The sequence below is a fragment of the Callithrix jacchus genome, chromosome 12 (assembly GCF_049354715.1).
Source record: "Callithrix jacchus isolate 240 chromosome 12, calJac240_pri, whole genome shotgun sequence".
NCBI lineage: Eukaryota > Metazoa > Chordata > Mammalia > Primates > Cebidae > Callithrix > Callithrix jacchus.
In genome coordinates, this window is record NC_133513.1 from 7,069,687 (window position 1) to 7,075,686 (window position 6,000).

Here is a 6,000-nt window from a genome sequence, read left to right on the forward strand (position 1 = left end):
TGGCACGCATCTGGTGGCTGTCACAGGGTCCACCTGGGCCCAGCATGGAGAAGAGGACAGCCCGGAAGGTCCCTGGTCCTCTTCCAGGCAGGGGCAGCCTGGAGGGCTGGGTGAGCAGCTGGGGCCTCAGGCACTGAGCTGGGGGTTCCTGGGATCACTCTGTTAATGGGGCTGAACTTTGGGCATTGGTGCCTGTGGCCCCTCCCCATCGGACAGTCTCTTGGTCTGACCGCTGCTTGGTGGGCAGAATCACACACTGAGAAGTCCTGAAGGCCGAAGCTGACCTTCAGGTGGGAGTGTCGAGCTCTAGTGACAAGAGGTGGTTGTCCCTAGACTCCACCACCAGTAGATGTCTGTATCCACTCCACAGATGGGCTCTCTGGGAACAGTTTCCCCTTCCTGGTTCACCTGGGTGCTGCCTTTCCATTCCTGCAGCATCTACCTGGGCAAGAGATCTGGGATCTCACCCCTCTCACCTCCAGATTCCTGAGGTCACTTTGGCAGCCTCCCTCCTCCTTCAGGTTCCTCCCTTCCCCTCCCAGTTCCTCCCTCCTCCTCTGGCTTCTCCTCCGTGCTCTGTGTACCCTGCCCCCTCCCCCACGTGGTCCACTACAATCTATTCCCAACACAGGGACCAGAGGGCTAAAGTGAAGCCAGCAGAGTCCCTTGTCCCATGCATTTCAGGAACTCTGAGTCCCTGCACATCAGAGCCAGACAACCCATGAGACCCCTCCCTCAGGTTCTCTTTGAAGTCTGCTCTCCTCCCTGCCACCTCCCTCCCACTCACTCTGCATCACATACTGACAGCCTCCCTGTTCCTCAAACATGCCAAGCATGCTCCTGCCTCAGGGCCTTTGCACCAGCTACCCACTGGGCCCCAGTCTCCACGTGGCCCACCTGCTCTTCTTCCTTATCACCTCAGCAGAGCCCACCTAGTTCCTATTTAGATTGTAATCCTCCCTGCACTTCCCATCCTCTCTCCCTTCCCGCCCACTGGGCCTCAGTCTCCACGTGGCCCACCTGCTCTTCTTCCATATCACCTCAGCAGAGCCCATCTGGTTCCTATTTAGATTGTAATCCTCCCTGCACTTCCCATCCTCTCTCCCGCCAATCAAGGCCTTCAGTGCAACCTAACCCACAACAAAAGTCACTCATGGATATAAAAAATTAGCTGGGCATGATGGTGCGCGCCTGTAATCCCAGCTACTTGGGAGGCTGAGGTAGGGGAATTGCTTGAACCCATGAGGTGGAGGTTGCAGTGAGCCGAAATCGTGCCACTGCACTCCAGCCTGGGTGACAGAGTGAGACTGTCTCAAAAAAAAAAAAAAGTCACTCACGGGTCACACATGTGCTCTCCTTCAGAACAGGGGCTCCACCAAAGCAGGATTTTGTGTTGATTTGTTTTTGTTCACTGCAGTATTTGCAGTGCCCGGTGCACAGCCTGGCCTTGGCCAGCACTTAGCAGTGTTGTGTTGTAGCTCTGAATGGGGCCGTGTGCACCGGGGGAGGCTGGACCTGGACACAGCCCAGCGCCCCCTACCCCAGAGTTTATGAGAAACAGCAGACTCCCTGCTGCCCCCTACTCAGGGGCTTGCAGCCCTGGTCAAGTAGGAGACCTGGGTGAGCAGTGGGGCACTGGGACCCCTCTCCCTGCAGTATCTTCAAGCATGGCTCTGTGGGTCCTCTTGAGGCCCCTGGGGAACATGGGGAGGGAGCCCTAGGACAGGCTAAGTTTCCATTTCTCATCAGCCCAGTGTTTAGGGATGCACAGGCTGCTTCGGCTGCGTGTGCCCCAATTCCCCTTTGGGACGAGGCACACATGGCCCAGTGACCAGGAGCGTTGGCTGCTTGATGGCTCACAGCAGAGCCCTCCCTGAGGTTACCACCTGGTCTGTGTCCCTTCCCACGCCCATCATTGGGGGATGCAGGGCTGCAAAGGCCTGCCTACCTCAACTTGGGAGGGCTCTGCAAGGCTCCACGGCTCCTGTGCCTCTTCCACTGCAGGCGGCCTCTAGAAGCTGAAAAACCACAGGAAACAGGGTCTCCCTTCAGGGCCTCCAGAAAGAGCCAGCCCTGCCCACACCTTGACTTTAGTTCAGTGAGACTGAGTGCAGATTTCTGACCTCTAGAATTGTAGAAAGGTGAGGAATTTCTTTTTTTTTAAATTAATTTTTCTTTTTAATTTTAATTTTTAGAGACAGGGTCTCTTTCTCTGTTGCCCAGGCTGGAGAACAGAGGCGCAATCACAGCTCACTGCAGCCTCGACCTCCTGGGCTCAAGCCATTCTCCCACCTCAGCCTCCCAAGTAGCTGAGAATACTGGCATGCATCATCATGCCCAGCTAAGCTTTTGCATTTTTAGCAGTTCTGGGATTTTACCACGTTGCCCAGGCTGATCTTGAACTCCTGGGCTCAAGTGATCCTCCCGACTCACTCGGTATCCCGAAGTGCTGGGATTAGAGGTGTGTGCCACTGCACCTAGCCTCATATTTTTTCAGTCACTCAGTGTGTGGCAATTTGTTGCAGTGGCCATGGGATACTGACACTCAGGGAGGACTCTTTCTCCACCCTAGGGGGGACTTTGTCTTTGCTGCCATCAGGGTGACTTGAGGCCAGTGGAAGGTCATGGGTGAAGGTGGGGAGTTGGGGTTCGGGAGTGGGTCTGTCCTTCTGCCATCCTCTCCTGCCTTCACCCTATATCCCCCAAACTAGAGTTACCCAAATGGTGGGGCAGTGTCCTGGGGGGTCACCTGAGACCTGGGAGCAGGTGCATATAGCTCCTTATAGGGTGCTCCCTGCCTCTGCACCTCTTGGGGTATCTTCCAAATCTAAGAGAATTGGGGGAAGGTGTCCAGATTTGGGAATTGGCTAGGGACACCATGAGAGAGAGTCACCATGAGAATCAAAGCTCTGCTCACACACAGAGTCTCCTCCTCATGCACGGCATCCCCTCCTCACTGCAGCCTCCATTCCTCACTGCCTCACATACAACATCCCATGCTCACCCGCAGCGTCCACTCCTCACGCCCCGAGTGCCCCGCTCACGCGCAGCGTCCACTCCTCACGCACAGCGTCCACTCCTCACGCGCAGCGTCCGCTCCTCACACACCGAGTCCCCCGCTCACGCGCAGCGTCCGCTCCTCACGCACAGCGTCCGCTCCTCACGCACCGAGTCCCCCGCTCACGCGCAGCGTCCGCTCCTCACGCGCAGCGTCCGCTCCTCACGCACAGCGTCCGCTCCTCACGCACCGAGTCCCCCGCTCACGCGCAGCGTCCGCTCCTCACGCGCAGCGTCCGCTCCTCACGCACAGCGTCCGCTCCTCACGCACCGAGTCCCCCGCTCACGCGCAGCGTCCGCTCCTCACGCGCAGCGTCCGCTCCTCACGCACCGAGTCCCCCGCTCATGCGCAGCGTCCACTCCTCACGCGCAGCGTCCACTCCTCACGCACAGCGTCCGCTCCTCACGCACCGAGTCCCCCGCTCACGCGCAGCGTCCGCTCCTCACGCGCAGCGTCCGCTCCTCATGCACAGCGTCCACTCCTCACGCGCAGCGTCCACTCCTCATGCACAGCGTCCACTCCTCACGCACAGCGTCCACTCCTCACACACCGAGTCCCCCGCTCACGCGCAGCGTCCACTCCTCACGCACAGCGTCCGCTCCTCACACACCGAGTCCCCCGCTCACGCGCAGCGTCCACTCCTCACGCGCAGCGTCCACTCCTCACACACCGAGTCCCCCGCTCACGCGCAGCGTCCACTCCTCACGCGCAGCGTCCACTCCTCACACACCGAGTCCCCCGCTCACGCGCAGCGTCCACTCCTCACGCGCAGCGTCCACTCCTCACACACCGAGTCCCCCGCTCACGCGCAGCGTCCACTCCTCACGCGCAGCGTCCACTCCTCACGCACAGCGTCCGCTCCTCACACACCGAGTCCCCCGCTCACGCGCAGCGTCCACTCCTCACGCGCAGCGTCCACTCCTCACGCACAGCGTCCACTCCTCACACACCGAGTCCCCCGCTCACGCGCAGCGTCCACTCCTCACGCGCAGCGTCCACTCCTCACACACCGAGTCCCCCGCTCACGCGCAGCGTCCACTCCTCACGCGCAGCGTCCACTCCTCACGCACAGCGTCCGCTCCTCACACACCGAGTCCCCCGCTCACGCGCAGCGTCCACTCCTCACGCGCAGCGTCCACTCCTCACGCACAGCGTCCACTCCTCACACACCGAGTCCCCCGCTCACGCGCAGCGTCCACTCCTCACGCGCAGCGTCCACTCCTCACACACCGAGTCCCCCGCTCACGCGCAGCGTCCACTCCTCACGCGCAGCGTCCACTCCTCACGCACAGCGTCCGCTCCTCACACACCGAGTCCCCCGCTCACGCGCAGCGTCCACTCCTCACGCGCAGCGTCCACTCCTCACGCGCAGCGTCCGCTCCTCACACACCGAGTCCCCCGCTCACGCGCAGCGTCCACTCCTCACGCACAGCGTCCGCTCCTCACACACCGAGTCCCCCGCTCACGCGCAGCGTCCACTCCTCACGCACAGCGTCCGCTCCTCACACACCGAGTCCCCCGCTCACGCGCAGCGTCCACTCCTCACGCACAGCGTCCACTCCTCACACACCGAGTCCCCCGCTCACGCGCAGCGTCCACTCCTCACGCACAGCGTCCACTCCTCACACACCGAGTCTCCCGCTCACGCGCAGTGTCCACTCCTCACACACCGAGTCCCCCGCTCACGCGCAGCGTCCACTCCTCACACACCGAGTCCCCCGCTCACGCGCAGTGTCCACTCCTCACACACCGAGTCCCCCGCTCACGCGCAGCGTCCACTCCTCACGCACAGCGTCCACTCCTCACACACCGAGTCTCCCGCTCACGCGCAGTGTCCACTCCTCACACACCGAGTCCCCCGCTCACGCGCAGTGTCCACTCCTCACACACCGAGTCCCCCGCTCACGCGCAGCGTCCACTCCTCACGCACAGCGTCCACTCCTCACACACCGAGTCTCCCGCTCACGCGCAGTGTCCACTCCTCACACACCGAGTCCCCCGCTCACGCGCAGCGTCCGCTCCTCACACACCGAGTCCCCCGCTCATGCGCAGCATCCACTCCTCACGCGCAGCGTCCACTCCTCACACACCGAGTCCCCCGCTCACGCGCAGCATCCACTCCTCACGCGCAGCGTCCACTCCTCACACACCGAGTCCCCCGCTCACGCGCAGCGTCCACTCCTCACGCACCGAGTCCCCCGCTCACGCGCAGCGTCCACTCCTCACGCGCAGCGTCCGCTCCTCACGCACCGAGTCCCCTGCTCACGCGCAGCGTCCACTCCTCACGAGGCACAGCGTCCGCTCCTCACGCACCGTGTCCACTCCTCACGCACAGCGTCCACTCCTTACCGAGTCCCCTGCTCACGCATAGCGCCACTCCTCACGCAGCGTCCCCTCCTCACGCACAGCGTCCCCTGCTCACGCACTGCGTCCACTCCTCACGCACAGCGTCCCCTGCTCACGCACTGCGTCCACTCCTCACGCACAGCGTCCCCTGCTCACGCACTGCGTCCACTCCTCACGCACAGCGTCCACTCATTACACACCAAGTCCCCTGCTCACGTACAGCGCCCGCTCCTCACGCACAGCGTACCCTGCTCACGCACAGTGCCTGCTCCTCACGCACAGCGTCCCCTGCTCACGCACAGTGCCCGCTCCTCACGCACAGCGTCCCCTGCTCACGCACTGCGTCCACTCCTCACGCACAGCGTCCACTCATTACACACCAAGTCCCCTGCTCACGTACAGCGCCCGCTCCTCACGCACAGCGTCCACTCATTACACACCGAGTCCCCTTCTCACGCACAGCGTCCTCTCCACTCGCACAGCGTCCCCTGCTCACGTAGGACAGCGTTCCGTGCTCACGCATAGCGTCCCTTGCTCACGTAGTCCAGCGTCCACTCCTCACGCACAGCGTCTTCTGCTCACATACAGTGTCCCCT

General features: G+C 62.1%; 1 protein-coding gene across 2 annotated transcripts in view; it reads right to left on the minus strand.

The window, feature by feature from the left end:
• Positions 1-5,474, minus strand: part of PPL (periplakin) — a 75,541-nt gene extending 70,067 nt beyond the window's left edge. The window contains exons 1-2 of one of the 2 annotated variants that reach the window (XM_078344546.1): positions 5,408-5,474; positions 1,949-2,018 (exon numbers count right to left, since the gene is read on the minus strand). The gene's annotated coding sequence lies outside the window, so the exon portion shown is untranslated. Of the gene's footprint in view, positions 1-1,948; positions 2,019-5,308 lie in introns of both variants that reach the window. The other variant, XM_078344547.1, reaches the window with a different exon arrangement.
• Between the last annotated feature and the right edge of the window lie 526 nt (positions 5,475-6,000).